Here is a 16,986-nt window from a genome sequence, read left to right as displayed (position 1 = left end):
TCAATTGACAAACCAGCCAAGGCTCCCAAGATGTCTAAGCAAGAAAATACCCACTTTCTAAAAGTGGTATTTTCAAACACACAATATAAATATAATCTATACTAAAATATGCATTTTTATATTCTGAGTTCAGGCATACTAAACTCCATCTTCCTACTTGGGCTCCAGGACGTTATACTTATAAGATGTTATAAAAAAACTCCCATTTTATCCTATGGGATAGATAGCCTTTTCATAGTGAAAAACGAATTACACTGTATTTCACTATCAGGACATGTCACACACACCAGTTCATGTCCTACCTTTCACATACACTGCACCCTGCCCACAGCGGTACATTGAGCCTAATTTAGAGGTGTCTTACATGCAAGAAAAGGGAAGGTTAGGGCCTGGCAAGTGGGTGCACTTGCCAGGTTGACATGGCAGTAGAAACTGTGCAAAGACACTGCAGTTGCATGTCTGAGACCCTTTTAAAAGGATTCTTGCCTTGGTGGCACAATCAGTGCTGCAGGCCCATTAGCTGCATTTGACTTACAGGCTCTGAGCACACACAGTGCACTGCACCAGGGGCTTACTAGTAAGTCAAATAAGCCAGTCATGGAAACACTAATCCATAAAGACAATTTACATGGAGAGCATATGCAGTTTAGCACTGATCAGCTGTGGTATAGTGCTCAGAGTCATAAAACCAATAAAGACAGGTCAGAAGCAGGAGACCAAAAGAAAAAAAAGACTAGGGATAAATCCCACTGAACAAGCATGGTCTAATAGATGCTGAATGTAATTAACATGGCCCTGGGGTGATAGGCGGTCACTATCTTCATTTGAGCTGTGACCGACCTCCCATCAGACTCAAATATTGTGTCCCACTAAGTTAACTATTTCTATAAGGAACCTTGACAACCTGACCTGTGCTTTAAGGCATTTTTAAGAAAAATTGCTTGTGGTAGGCTTGCTTCACTGTGATATTGTGTAATAGAACACAACTCAAAAGGACAAGCATTTATTATAGCCCACTCCCGAGGGCTGTACCGGATGTTAAAGGCCCTTAATCTGAGTTTGGCTTGGGCCTATAACGCAGGAGAAGGCCTATAACAACAAGCATAGCCTGGGGCAGAAGGGCTGGGGTGGAAGGTCTATAAGGCTATTAGACCATTCCACCCACTATGGGTAGACTGTTCTTAATAAAAAAAAGGTAGAAAGATAAAGGCAAACATTCGAATGTTGGAGCAAAAGGATAATACCAGCCATCAGAAGCCTGGAGCTACTCCGTTGTCCTTAATGGGGCTCTCTACATTCCAATGTTCTAAATATGCATTAAGATGGCATCTCTCTGGATTATTGCCTCATAACCAGAGCCCGACAAGCCCTCAGTCTTAACTCCCAGACAAGTGCAGCTTTCTTCCTCCTACTGCCCTCCAAGACTTTCTCACTTGGATGCTCTAGGTAGCACTCTTTTTGGAAGTGTTTTCACAGTCCTGAAGAAGACAGATGGTTCTATATATCACTGTAGACCTCCATAGTCTTGCTTCTACCCCTGTATGAGTTTACCTCCCTTCTTTGTGTAGGTTGATGCAGCGCAGGCACCCACCCACACCTTGCCAATCAAAGATTGGCTCTCACTGATGGTCTCTCCTGGTGTCAGGTCTGCCCCATAATAAGGGATATTTTCCTCTATGGATGGCTCATTGCCACTGTTGTTGACAAGCTTTAACAGGAAAGAATGGCCATGGACTCCCTTCCAACTGTGCCTACGGACCAACTGTATTTACCCTGACCAATGCTGTCTCCTATGCCTTCTAGGATGCTAGTTCAACTAGTAGCTAACCGTCTCCCCACACATACCACTACATGAATTCTAGGCCCTTATGACTTCACCTCCCTCAAAGTGTTAGCATCCCTGGCAGAGCTCAAGGGCTCCTCTGATCTGTGCTACAACAGAAAGTGTTCTAAATAGCTCCTCAATACCCCAAGTCAACAAAGTCCATGACATATTCTTAACAATCTGCTATGTTTCAATCATATCAATCCACTTACTAAAATCATTAGGCCCAAGCTTAATTTTTATTACACTGGCGTAAATTAGAGTCATTTTGTAATTCTGCATTACTCTTTGGTGCAGAATTACAAATAATAACTCAATCGCACCTGTTCGTGTAAGTAAGAGTAATATAGGGGAAACAAACCTACATCAAGAACACATTTAGCGACCACGAGCAGCCGCTCGCACTCGCTGTTTGTGCTCTGCTGTAATTAGCACTATTTTGTAATGCAAAAACCATTCTTGCGTCCAGCAAAATTAGAACCAGTACTTGGTACAGATTGCCTTCGCTCACCCATTTTGGACACAAGGGGAGCTTTTTGTGATAAGAAAATAGTGCTAAGTGGCTGGGGTTAGTTGGGTGAAGAGCCTGCCCAAAGAGCACATTTAGTGAGCATGAGTGGCTGCTCGCACTTGCTATTCATGTTCTATTGTATTTAGCACTATTTCTTAATGCACAATGCATTCTCGTGCCGTTTTTGGATGCAAGAGTACAATTTTACATTAAGAAATAGCACTAAGAGCAGAATTACTCTTCTCTCATAATTATACCTAATCTTCTAGAATGTTTCAGTAATTCCATGTGATTACGCTACACTGAATTACACAAGCTATACCCACCCCTAAGTATCATCCAGGAAATAAGCTAGTTTGGTGATTTCATTACAAGACTGTAGGCTACCATTATGCAAATCCTTTTATTTGCCACTTCTGCAGCAGCACCTATAAATAAGTTTTCCATACTAGAACAATCCAGAATTGCAACACAAACAATTAATAAATATCACTGACATAGAACTCTCCTTCTTTTTCAAATGCTGCTTTATATTCAGATAATTACCTTTTAATCTATTGTCTCAAGGCTATATTGTTGAAGGTGTGAAATATTGAGTGGAAGATTTGTAAATGAAGAGCTTCTAATTTTCAGAAACGAACCGTGTACTTGGGTGAAATGGAGGCCTCCAATTGGCAGACAAGGTACCTTTGTCCAAATAGGGACCATTGCTTCTAATCACTGTAAGGGAGATACACACTTAGATAACCCATGCTCACCCCCTTGGTACCTTGGCACGAGCAGACAGGCTTATTCCAAAGGCAATGTGTAAAGTATTTGTACCAACACTCACAGTAACACAGTGAAAACACCATAAAGGGACACCACACCAGTTTAGAAGAATGAAACATCTTTATTTAAACTTAACAAGACCTAAACAACAAAAATCCAACATACACAGTTAAAACTATGACTTTTAAAAGGTTTCAAGAACTTGTACCATAGAAAACTATGGATGCTTGACTTTTACACAAAGTACCTGAAGATGCGTCAAAATTCACAAGGCCAAACAGCCGCAGAGTAAGGAAACGGAAACACAGTGATGCGTCAGTTCCTGAGTCCTTGGGGAGGCAAGGCAACAGTTCTGCTGCACACTGGAGAAGTGAAGCATCGAATCCGAACTGTAGGGAGAAGTGAGGCGTTGAAATCCAAGACGATTCTGGTCTGCGGGTGATGCATGGAAAACTTGGTGCACAGGTACGATGGGTGACACACCGGAGGTGATGCGTCGCTTGGCAGAAACAGCAACTGCAGGCCAACCCCAAGTACACAGCATGGGCAGTACTTCTCCTCAGTCCCTCCAGCTCTTCTCTTTGGCAAAGGTTCCTCTTGAAATCCAGGAATGATCTAAAGTCTGGGGTTTTGGGTCTGATATTTGTACCCCAAAATGTCTTTGTTCTCTTTGTGCAAGGGGCTATGATCCCAGTTCAAACCAGTTTTGGGGGGCACTCTGCAAGTGCACAACAACATCCATTGTCAGTGTGAGCCTTGGCTCCAGACACACCACAGGGGGGCAGAGCCAACATTGTGGAAGTCAGGAACAGCCCTATTCAGGTACAGGTGCTACTCCTCCTACCACTCCAAATGCAGATCAGGCCTATTCAGCCTAGTGCTGACTCATCCAGACTTCTGGAGCCACTACACTACCCCAGCCCCTGTCACTCCAAAGCCAGACAGTCAATCCACAAACAGGTAGAGGCACACAGGAAGGCTGAACAAAAAAAAATGCCACTTTCTAAAAGTGCTATTTTCAAACACATAGTTTAAAAACCATCTTTACTAAAGGATGTGTTATTAAATCCTGAGTTCAGGGATGCCAAACTCCAGTTTTCCATCTCATCCCATTGGAAAGATATGCTTGTAAAATGTTACAACGCATTCCCCATTCTGTCCTATGGGGCAAGATAGACTTTCAATAGTGAAAAACAAAATTGGCAGTATTTCATTATCAGGACATGTTACACACATCAGTACATGTCCTACCATTCACATCCACTGCACCCTGCCCAAGGGGAGTACCTTGGGCCTACAGAAGGGGTGTCTTATGTGTAAGAAATGGGAAGGGTAGGGCCTGGAAAGTGGGTGCACTTGCCAAGTTGACATGGCAGTTAACAAACTGCACACAGGCACAGAGGTGGCAGGCCTGACTCCTATTTTCAGGGCTATTCATGTGGGTGGCACTATTGGTGCTGCAAGCCCACTAGTAGCATTTTATTCACCAGCCCCGGCACACTCAGTGCACTTTACCAGCGACCTACTGGTAAAACAAATATGCCAATCAGGGAGAATCAATCACAATATCAATGTACACAGAGAGCATATGCACTTTAGTACTGATCAGCAGTGGTAAAGTGCCCAGAGTCCTATAGCCAACAAGCACAGGTCAGGACAAAGTAGGAGGAAGAAGCAAAAAAGTTTGGGGATAACCCTGAAAATAGGGCCATTTCCAACATTGGGCATTTGATTATTTTTGGGATGTTAAAAAACAACAATTACGGAGAAGAATTTTTAAACAAGTTTATGGTTTGTTTTCATGGTTTAAACGATCTGCAGATAGCCTCCCTCCTTTTAAGTGTTAGTAGAGGCTAATTTGAGTATTATCGCAGATAGTCAGCGATGAATAGCTAATGCTCAGTCCAAGCTTACTGTTTTAATATGAGCAGCAACCAAGTGCGTGCGGCAGTATGAGCAGCATAGGGCTCCTGTGAGGGGAGTGGAGGTCACCGCGTGTTGAAGGGCATGCCATCCTTTAAAGGAAAGTGCAGTAGCGTGAAGGTTTCTGAAGATTAACCGCACACACACTGTACATCGTAGATGGGTCCATTGATTGGTTCACAGTGATCTTGCACGATCACAGCAGCCATCTTGGATTGGGCTAAAACAAATTTCAAGAATATGAAATATGTACAGAGATACAACTTGATCCGTTTTGTATATGAAGCGAAAGGCAATCACTCAAACAGCTGTTGAGTAGTGCGTTGAGGTAGAAGATCTATTAATAAATTAGTAAAGAAATTGGAAATTTGACATTTTCGATATATCTAGTTTAGGAAATGTATTTTTTTGATTGTTTAGAGATGGTGATTGCCAGCGTATATTAGCAAATATGTCCTGAGATCGTAACAGTGTGAACAGAATGTGGTGGAAGGCAGGGTTAGTGAAAAGAGTTTAAGAAGGGTGATTCAGAATGGAGTTATGGCTTCTATGAGAGAAGGGTTAGGGATGGTTTTTGACAAAAAAGGAAAGTATTGTGAGTCAGGTGAGGAATTCCGGTCATTATCTGAAGAGGAAGAAAATAGGAAAGCAGGTAAACAGAGTAAGAAACTTAGGAATACTAAGCATATGAATAAAACCAGCAAAAATGGATTGAACTGCATGACAAGGGTGGGTGACCGAAGTGGCATGAAAGGCAAAGGTGTCCTAGGTGACACGCAGGATTTATCAGATGATGAGCTTACGATGGAAACTGATGACAATATTATGCAGGGGACCGAAAACATGTATGATAAAAAGATTTTGGATTTTAATCAAGAGGTTGATTCAAATGATGACATTAGAGGTGATTTTAATTCATTATCAAATGCTGTGATAAAGGATCCTTTGGTGGAAGAGATGTTCAGTCCCTAAATGATACCTCACCCTAGAAGTGCTGATTGGTGGCCATTGGACCACGTAATAAGGTTTATAAAACGATGGCTAAGAAGGCCTTCAGTGAAAGAGGTAAGGAATGTCCTAAAGACAGAGTGTTCTGGGCAACAAATTGAGACTAAAGTATGCTATACTCCCATTTTGGATCCGGACATGATAGCCTATGTTTTTAGGATGGGAAGAAATCCACGCAAGGGTCTTGAAAGATCATTGGAACAATGCCAGGATTGACTACTGGATGTTTTAGGTCCGCTGGTTAATATTATGGATATGACAGAAAAGGTACATTTAAACGGTGAGCAGGTTGATATGGAGTTATTATGAGATTGGAGCCAGATAACAATGGGTTTTTTAGGGAGTGCCACTTCAGGGCTCTTGACAGAGGGTATGAAATCTGTACTAATGAAGATTAATATAAAATTCAGAGAAATGGCTAGCAAAGATGCTAGTAGCAATGCAAAAGGGTAACTCTTTGGTGAAGGCCTGGTGAAGAGCTTAGGAAAGCATGTTGCGACATTTACAGCTCCAGACAAGGCACAGAATAATATGAGGAAAGTTTTTGGTGGTGTTTGTGGAAGGACCAGCAGACAAGGACCATATGCTGGCCGTGGATATCAAAGGTCCCAATATAACTACATCTACAGAGGGGCTGGAAGAGGTTTCCAAGATTCCTCAGGTTTCTTTCCACAAAGAGGTCGGTTTGGCAGAACAAGATGTAACCGAGGAAGAGGACAATTAGCCTCAGGGTCCAGCAATGAGTACGGAGAATTCTTTTGGTTCTTCCCTAAAAACAATGGGGGCCATTTGCTGATGTTTTTAAATGAATGGAACCTTATAGCAAATGATCTTGAGTACTATCCAAGGATTTGAGATAGAATTAGTGGAGGTATTGAGTCAGGTAAAGGAACCAAAAGAGTTAAGTATATCTCAGGAAAAAAGAAGATTTAGAGATAGATGCAATGTTAAAGAAAGGTGCAATATGATTAGTAGAAGATCACTTGAAGGATTTTGCCAGCACATTATTTTTTAGGGTAAAAAAGGACAAAGGATGGAGACAGTTAATACATTTAAGAATATTGAATTGGGCCTTAGTTTACAGGCATTTAAAAATGGAAGGGATCCATCCATCAGTTAAGGGATATGCTTCAGGAATAAGACTGGCTGATGAAATTGGATCTGGAGGACACATATTTCACAGTGCTTATGGAGAAGAAGAGTCAGAGGTTCCTACAATTCAGATGGTGAACTCAGTTATATCAGTTTCTATGCCTTCTGTTTGGTCTATCTTCAGCATCATGGTGCTTTACAAAGTTATTCATGCTATGGTAGCTTTTTTGATAGAAAGAGGTTTTCGCATGATTGTTTATTTAGACGGCATGCTTTTAATGTCACATGATGTGGAGGGGTTGGTAGCTCAATTAAAGGAGACAATAGATCTCTTAGAAAGCTTAGGTTTTCTCATAAACAAGGAGAAATCTATTATGATTTTGTTTCGGAATATGGAATTCTTAGGCTTCAAGATAGACACGATTGGGGAAGTATTGTTGTTGCCAGAAAAGAAAAGAAAGTTGATAAAGAAGGAGGTTTCACGTGTTCTGAAAAGGGACAGTTTGACGTTGTGAGATTTAGTAAAGAAATTAGGATTGTTTTCTTTATCGATTCAAGCTATATTCCAAGGACCTTTGCATTATCAAGCTTTTCAGAGGGTAAAAGTAGAGGCTTTGAGAGAAGGTTTATAGTATTGTGGCAAGGTTGTTTTGAATCAGGACGCAAGAGTAGAGTTGGATTTGTGGATTCCCAATCAGGAGGCATGGAATGGAAGAGAAATGTTTGGTTGTGTACCAGAGTTTGTACTGGAGACAGATAGCAGTTTAATTGGATGGGGAGCCTCGTTGGGAGAGCAGGAGACAGGTGGTGCGTGGTCAAGTGTCAAGAAGAGCCATCATATATATTTTCTGGACTTGACAGCAGGTTTGTATGCCTTGAGGAGTTTCAGGAACGTGTGATAGGGACAGACGGGTTTTATGAAGATGGACAAAATTTCGGTGGTGTCTCACATTAACTGCTTAGGAGGTTGTGTGTTTGGTGTCTTGTAGAAGAGTGTCAGATGTTTAATGTCTAGAGGTGAATAACAGGACTTTTAGTCCAGACGGAGTGTTTTTCGAAATATGGAAAAGAACAAAGACTATGTCCACATCAATATTTTATCCAAAATTTGAAGAATGTATAAGATTAAGTGTGATGGATTGTTTGAGGGAGTATGAGTCTAGATTATTAGAGAATAGAAGGTATAGTGAACATGAATTGTTGATTTCTTATGTGAAAACATTTTGCGCTGTAAGTACTGAAAGAAATTCAAGATGGGTCAAAATTGCAATGGAACAAGCAGGAGTGAATGTGAAAAGGTATAAAGCCCATTCTGTAAGAGGTACTATGGCAAGTAAAGCTGGTTGGTCTGGTGAGAAATTGCAAAGTATTTTGAAAGCAGCTGATTGGTCAAACGTGGGTACTTATGCAAATCATTTTTTTAGACTGATTGAACACATTTTCGAGGTGGTGCTGACGGGCTTAGACAGGCTTTGACATGCATAATGGTAGCCTCCAGTCTTGTAATGAAATGGCGATTCTCGGATTTACATGAAACGAGAATCAGGATTTCATTAAAAATACAGAGGATAATATTATCACTCCCACCTCTCCCATAAATTTAAATAAATAAAAAAAATGTAGTATGTGTTGAAAAACTAAATAAGATTGTTATGTGTTTTTTACAATGCATTCTTTTCTGAACAGGTTGTTTTCACATTTATCTTTTATTCCAGATTCTTAGTCATAAGGATAGGATATCATAGAAGTTACAGATTGTAACAAGGAGTTTGGTTTCTTCACAGTTTTGCATTTAAGAGAAGAGAAGAGTTCTACATCAGTGACATTTATTGATTGTTTAAGTTCCAATTCTGAATTGTTCTTGTTATTTAAAAGTGCTGCTGAAGAAGTGGCAAATAACAGGTTATGCATAATGTTAGGCTCTGTGTCTTTAATGAAATCCTGATTCTCTTTTCGTGTAAATCCGAAAATCAACATTCTCTCCAATAGTCTGCCCACATACACACTTCTCTGCCCCTCAATTCAACCACACAGCTTAGAGTATTGTACTCAACAATGTGCACAAAACAAACACTTCCCTCTACTTTAATGTGCTCAGAGACTTCAAGTACTTCACAATTTTCATCCTACTTGCTACTACACCCACACCCTGCAAACTGTTTATTATTGTGGTAAGCCTTGCTGACTCACTCTTACAAACTCAGAAAAAGTATCCCACTATGCTACACTTGAAAAACTTGACACTTCAAACACTTGATAATGTCCATTTTGGATGAAGCTTATTCCCTTTCTCGTTTTTGGGTGTGTTTTTCAGAATACCCTATTGTTCATTCCTGGACGGTGAGATCTGCCTCATTGCATCGCCACTGTCACGCAGACATGCTGCGATTAAGCCATGAAAGGGATCAGCAGGGGAAGCTGCTAAAAGAAAGAGAAAACACATAAATGCAGAGGCTTGTTTTCTGCACTGTGAATGCCAGGGTATAGGACGGCCAGTGCAGTACCCTAGGTTACCGGCAGGCGGCCCTAGTCCAGTCCACGGCATCTGAAGGGGGAGGGGCTGAAGCCTTTTCAGCCCATTGTCCATTGTGCACCTGTTTGTAATATATGTATATTTGGCGGCATTATTAGATGATTGCTTCAAGTTCCTTTCTTTGTCCTCTTTTAATCCTGTCTTAGCTCTATAGCACACACTGGTTCAGTAATTTATTTTGTTCCTCGTCACGGCACGGGGTCATTCATCGGGCTGAGATCTAAGATGGAAGCATGGAAGGTAGGTGCGTCACTTCAATGTGTCCTCAATGTGTAGTATCCAAGATCAAAAGTGACCGATGTCCCACAAGAGGATGCATGAAGGCACGCGGTGGGGGGATCGCTGAGGCTGGGTTAGTAGTGTCTTGCCCCGCAGTAAAAGTCAAACACAGACTTTTTTGCACTCACTGAGAACACGCAAGGGAAGGAGCCAGTCACAGGGACGAGCAAGAGAACCTTATGCACCCCGAGTCATTAGTAACAGTTTACTGGGTTTCTGAACACTGCGTTGGGCTGTGTTTTAGTACACTCGTGGTCAGATGAGGACAGTTTAGGTAGAGCTCTGCTCTAATCAGTCAAGATCTTGGAATTGGTCTAGACAGGGCAACAGGTCTCCCATTTTGATCAATTCTTCAGCAGCTGGGCCAGTGGTTTTAGACATGAATATGGCAAGTTCTCAGCCTGCCAGCCAGTCTGCTTCTATCTCATTCACATCTCTTCCACAGAAGGTCTTTTTCTCAGTCCTGTAACAAGTTCCCTTATTATGGGAGACGGCCACGTTTTTAGCCATTGGTTTATCATTTTCCTCTGCTCTCATGCACAGAGCTTAGACCAGCTTATATGAAGAAACAGCAGGATCTGGGAACAGCCCAATTACACTCTTAAATTCAAACATGCCTTAAAAATTTGGGAAGATCCAATCACTATGAAGGTCATCTTACTGCAGGTGACGTTCAGCTCCATGAAAACTAGTTTTCCAAATGGTGCACAGGCAGTCTGTTTTCCTAGGTAATAGAGGTATTCCATAACATCCAATGGACTTGTGTAACAGGCCCAGACAGCCTGAAACCAATCATTTACCAAGCGTCAATTGCACTTGCCATAGCTGGACATAGGATGCAAGCATGGCTGGATATGCCGATCTCCTTTGCAAATCTGTTTTTGAGGGCCTTGCCCTAGGCCTCTTTTCTTTTTTCAGGAATACCCTAAGGCCCCAGCCAACTCCGTGAATCTTGACTGGTCCATGGAAGATAAGGCATAAAAGAATGTTCCTGCTTAGCAGAGGCAGCTCCTTCACTGAGGCGGAGGTGCGTCGCCCCACTGCTCTCAAGAGCAGAAACTACTTGGATTTTGCGCAGTGGGTGAAGGGTCAATGCCAGTTCTGGACTACCAAATAGGTAAAGTAGGCACCGGCCTATGGGCCCCACACTTTTTAGGGGCCCTGCCACAACTGATCAAAATAATATTGATTTGATCTTGAAAGAAAATTACACTCAAGCTTTCTTAAATATTGTTTCCAAAACATAAATAAAATGAATCAACTCAAAGAAACGAAAACTTTACATTAAAGATTCTATAGATAAAATACTGTACTGATGTAATGTACCCATTAACAACTTAAAGTACATAAACCAGAGACATCAGATTCACATAACAGTTTGTGTCTTAAAAGCTCATCTTCTGGCAGCTGTCAGTTTGTAAAACAATCTGTTGCATTGGCTATTTGGGGATAATTTGCAAGGGTGGGCCCGAAATTTGCCTATAAGCCTCCACGGAAGGTAGAAAGCCTACCTACCACGTGTAAAGTTTGTGGGCCAGATTCACAGAACTAACTTAACACAAAATCCTAAACTTACTACCATTTTGGTATTCACAGAAGGCACTTATTCATTTCGGTATTCACAGAAGTTGGGAGTCCTAACTTTAGGACTCCTAAATGCCTTCTGTGAATGCCGAATGTCTTAAAGATAGGATTTTTCTCAGTTTAGAAGTAGTAAAGTTATGAGTCCTGAATCGGGCCCTATAGGTAAGGTACCTACAGCTGTGGAGGACGACCTAAAAACAAAACACATTATTATAACCAACAACAATTGTGAATGGCAGAATAACAGTTGTGACAACACTTCTCTCTCTCAATAATAATCTAATAGTCACCCTTAATGTGTTCAAAGTTGACAGTATTAACACACAACCAGTGGTACATTGTGATGCCAACAAGTGGTCTGAGAACTGCGCTATGTGGAGCTCTCTATTAAAAAATTGGGGTTTAAAATCAGCAGAGACAATTAAGCTGTAACTGCTAGTGGCAGGTAGGAGGCTTCGTGACTCACCTACATATTCTAACAGTCTCGCCTCAACAGTGTCCGGCAGGCGTTGGAGACACAATAAGTGTTGTGCCCTAGGGAAATGAAATGTTAGGTATCTGGAAAAGGATGCTAGATACACAAAGTAACCTCACACCTTAGTGACGATTAGCACGTTGCTGGTAGAAAGACAGGAGAGCGCCGCGTCTGCTCTGGCGCACATTTCCCTGCATAGAGCACGTTAAAGGCCCTCCGGTGGCCTGAGCTACTACGGGGCATGTCACCACCTCCGTCTGCCAAGCCGATGCCCTCGGGAGGGAGGGGGAGGCACCCGGCTAGCAAACGGGGCACTGCTGTGCCCAAGTGCTCGCAGTCAGCACTACGGAAGACCAGCTTCAAGTCAGGGGGCTTGTCTCACACCATAGTCAGCTGCTGGGCTAGTCAAGAGCCTACCTTCCACGTTGCTGGAGGTCGGGTCGAGGCTGTTCCCGGATCTAGATATACTCACCAAGAATCCAACGATGTGGTCGGAATGACCTACCCCTCTCTTCTGGAACCAGGTGGTGAACTGCTGTCTCCCCGAGATGCAGATATACTCACCGGCTGCTAAGCGGGGGAGTGGCAGGCGTCCAACACGCTTCAGCCGTGAAGTTTGCTGATGCGTCAAAACTAGAAGTAGTTGGTATTGTGACTATGGCGACCATCTTTAAATGTGCAACAAGGCCGATTCGGGTGATGTGGTGGATACATTATAGTGGGTGTGAAGGGTTCAAAAAGGAGTGTTCGTAGGTAAAACTACCCCTGAGATGTCAACAAGTTGATAACATCAGGAATGTTGGGATGAGTTGGGGGTTGTATTAAAAATATGACAATGTCGTCAAAAACATTGGTAAATCATGCGTAAGGTGTGGATCGGACTAGGGGCGCATCCCGGTGAAGGGATATGTTATGGTATCAAGACCGGTCCTCTCTAGCATTTAATGGCACAATGGTAGCCCATAAGCGGAGTCATGTCAATTGGAGCAGTGTCTGGACACTCAGTATGACTCTGCACACTAGCTCCTCCTCCCGGTTACTAGGACACACATGGCCGACATCACACTTAGTCTGGGTCCTCAGGAAGCAGGTGGGTATATGCAGCAAGTTTTAATTAGGAGGTAGACATAAACAAGGGGAGTTTAGCAGCCACTCTCGAAGTTCACCTATGGGTCTCAAAACAAAAAGGAGTCACACAGTCTCTTGACCCGCTTCCGAACTGTCTCAGAAGTGCTCCTTCAACCCAGTCAATCTAACTCGCTACTACCTGATGCCAAGATGTCTTCAGGTGGGCCAGGTGTGGAGGGGACAGTTGGTCCATCTTGATGAGGATCAAAAGGGAACAACCGAGGAATAGGGAATAACACATGGAAACCTCTCCATAGGAGGAGGCGCCTCGACGGGTCCCTGTTAATCAGGGTCGTGCCAGGCATTCCGGACACAGCGTCTGGTGCGCGTTGGTAACGGTCGCACCATACACTTCAGATTTCCAACACGAAGAGTTGCACATTCTGTTCCTCCCTTGAAATGAGGCACAATGATGGTGCATGTGACATGGGTTGAATCAGGCAGTTCTAGTCACACACACGAAAAGTTGCAATTCAGTACCTCCCTGGACATGAAGCACATCATACGGTGTACAATGATACAGTACGGTCTCACACAGGTGCAAGTTCAGAAGAGCCATATTAGTTTAAATGCGGCACTATTATGGGTACATCCCCACCTCCGAGGGTCACACCAATGAGCATGCAGCACAAGAGAGATATGGCACGATCGACAAAATGGGCCATGCGGGGTCCCGCAACCCTTGAATTTGCTCACCACCAACTAAATGCATATGAGTGTTCAGGTCCCTGCGGTACAGGAACCACAAGCCTTAGATGCTGGCAAGATTTTTGGGGTCCGCACTAGACAATCTTTTCTCCTGATACAAGTCTTAGTTCAACGCTCACACCACACTACCAGTTGGGTTTCAGTACCCAATGTGGGCACTTGAGAGGATAGCGCTCTCCAGGTGTGAGAGGAAGATGGTGTAGGCCCCTCCTGCAAAATCTTTGAAGTCCCTGTGATCTCCAGGAGAACAGGAGCCCCGCGCTCTGGCCCTAGAAGTGCCACACTTCAGCTGGTCTTCGCCCCAGGCTAGCCACTGTTCAGAAAGGGCATGCGTTCCTTTTACGGGCAGTTATCTTCCATGTGCACAACAAACTCCTCTGGCAATGTGCACCATGCAATTCAGGATATTCGGTCCCACATCCCCACAAACATATCTCACCCTTTGCTGAAGGATGGCACCAATAGTTATATTGTCATGTGTGTTTCAAGTTAGGGGTGGTTTAAGTGTTTACCCTTTGAACCACGGATGTCTCCTCTAAATTGTAGAACAGCCTGCCATGGGACCGTGGAATGCAGATCTTAATCTTTAGTGGGGTCATGATCCGGCCCCTAGAGGCTAAGTTTAGAAACCTCTCTCTCCAATCTATCACATTTTGCCCTCAAATGGCAGAGGTCTGCCTTTCTCATGGGATACCCATGGTTTATGGCTGTCACTTGGGGAATGAACAGATGTGCTCCCCGGCCCCTGGTTGTCCACTGTAGCCAAGCACAACAGAAAAAAAGACTCATAGAGCATAGAAATGTCCATATTCTATAAGTGTCATTTCTAAGCGTGTTATGCCAAAACCTACTTTACCAATGGGAAGGGTTTACATGGTGAATCCATTGATAGGAAACATCATGAGGTTGCTCCACTGCAATCCACTATTGCAGCCCGAAGTAATGTCAACCACTTCACTACTAGCAGATGGCTCAAGTGCAGCTTTGCTTCAAATGGTCCCTATACGAGACAGAGAACCATTAGATGCACATGGAATTCAAGGTTAATGAGCTGCACCCCATGGGTCATGCCCTGGCTACCCAAATACGCCAGGCCTCTAGTCTGTTATGACTCTGAGCTCCTGACCCCGAAAATGAAAGTGTGGGACTCACTCACAAGAACATTGATACTTACGTCCTTACCCTTCCTGTGCGCACCATTTCTAGGCAATAGGGACTTCACACCATGTCTGAGTAATGGAGATTTTGATCAATGGGAGGAAGGGGGCTGTAGGATGCTCAGGGTCCTGTTTTAAGGAGGGGCATTAAGCCCTTCTACCAGTGCAGACATGAGTCCCGCCTCTGAAAAATGACCAAATGCTCTACTTTCAGCTGCAACATTGGGTGCCCCACTCCACTAATAAAGCAGCGGCCCTTAGACCTCTGATAGAGTGGAAAACATATTTTGCTACATATAGCAGCCCAAGGGCCCTTATCTCTACCATTTACACCATACTAAGTGGGGTTAGCCCTCCATAGATTGCCTGTTTAAGGAACACCTTTCAAATGGCCCTGGGAACCAGATCCAAATCTCCCAGTGGGGGAAGTTGTGGGGTGATATTACATCATTGTGTTAAAGCTTCCTGAACTGAGAAACCATGTGCAAAATACTGATGGGGTTGGTATGTGATACCAGAGCAATTGCAAAACATGTGTGGCACAGAAGATGGGTTATCCCGAAGGGGATGCAGTCAGGTGGATGATATGTTGCATGTGTGGTGGGCAATCCAGGGAATTAAGAATTTCTGGAAAGATATCTATTAAACCCGGCATCTTTGGCATGTTATTCCCCTGTTTTTTTCCTTCTGACCTCCTGTTTTTGACTGTGTGTAACATTTTGTTTTTGCTGGTTTTTGGACTCTGGGCACTTTACCACTGCTGACCAGGGCTAAAGTGCAAGTGTTCCGTGTGTAAATTGTATCTGTAATTATTTATCCTTGATTGGCATATTTGATTTACTGGTAAGTCCCCAGTAAAGGGCACTATGTGTGCCCAGCCCTGTAAATCAAAAACTACTTGTGGTCCTTCACCACCTACTGTGCCATCCACATGAGTATCCCTGAAAACATGTCTCAGGCCTGCCCTGCTCTTCCTGTGTTCCATTTTTGAACTGCCATGTCGACCTGGCAAGTGCAACCACTTGCCAGACCCAAACCTTCCCTTTTACTACATGTCGGGTGTACATCCACCGACCCGACAGACTTCAAGAACTTCAGGCCCATCTCCCTTTTCCCCTTTCCAGCCAAGGTCATCGAGAAAGCCATCAATGCCCAATTCTCCGAGTTCATCGAAGAGAACCAAGTCCTGGACATCTCTCAATCTGTCTTCCGAAGTAACCACCGCACCCAGACAGCACTCCTCGCTGCCACTGACAGATGCCCTTCCTCCTCGACCAGGGCGAAACCGCAGCCCCCATCCTACTGGACCTCTTGCTGCCTTTGATACCGTTTCCCAATACACCCTAATAACGAGACTCCACGACGCTGGCATCCGCGACAAGGCCCTGGACTGGATCCACACCTTCCTTACCGGCCAAACACATCGAGTCTGACTGCCTCTGCTCCTCTCAGAACCTCCAGAGATCACCTGGGGAGTTCCCCAGGGCTCTTCCCTGAGCACCACTCTCTTCAACATCTACATGGCCCCCCTCGTGGCCATCATCAGAAACCACAGACTCAACATTGTCTCCTACGCCAATGACACCCAGCTGATCCTCTACCTCACCAACGAACCCATAGCCACCAAAATCAACTTTCACAGTCGGATTAAAGCCGTTGCCACCTGGATGATAGACAGTTGCCTCAAGTTCAACTCAGGCAAGACCGAAGAACTTATCCTGAGACCCGCACCCTCAGACCGGGACGACTCCTGGTGGCCCGCCATACTAACAACCCCTCCAACCCCCATGGACTATGCACATAACCTTCTCCTACCTCACCACCAAGACCTGGAACACCATGCCCATCCACCTCAGGCAATCCCCATCACTGAGCCAATTCAGGAAGACTCTCAAGACCTGGCTCTTTGACTGAACCTCCATGCCCAAAAGTATCATCAGCCCCCTCCTCAGCACCTTGAGACCCTCACGGGTGAGTAGCTGCACTTTACAA

Source organism: Triturus cristatus, chromosome 9 (assembly GCF_964204655.1).
Source record: "Triturus cristatus chromosome 9, aTriCri1.1, whole genome shotgun sequence".
Classification (NCBI taxonomy): Eukaryota; Metazoa; Chordata; class Amphibia; order Caudata; family Salamandridae; genus Triturus; species Triturus cristatus.
This window is presented reverse-complemented; position numbering follows the sequence as displayed.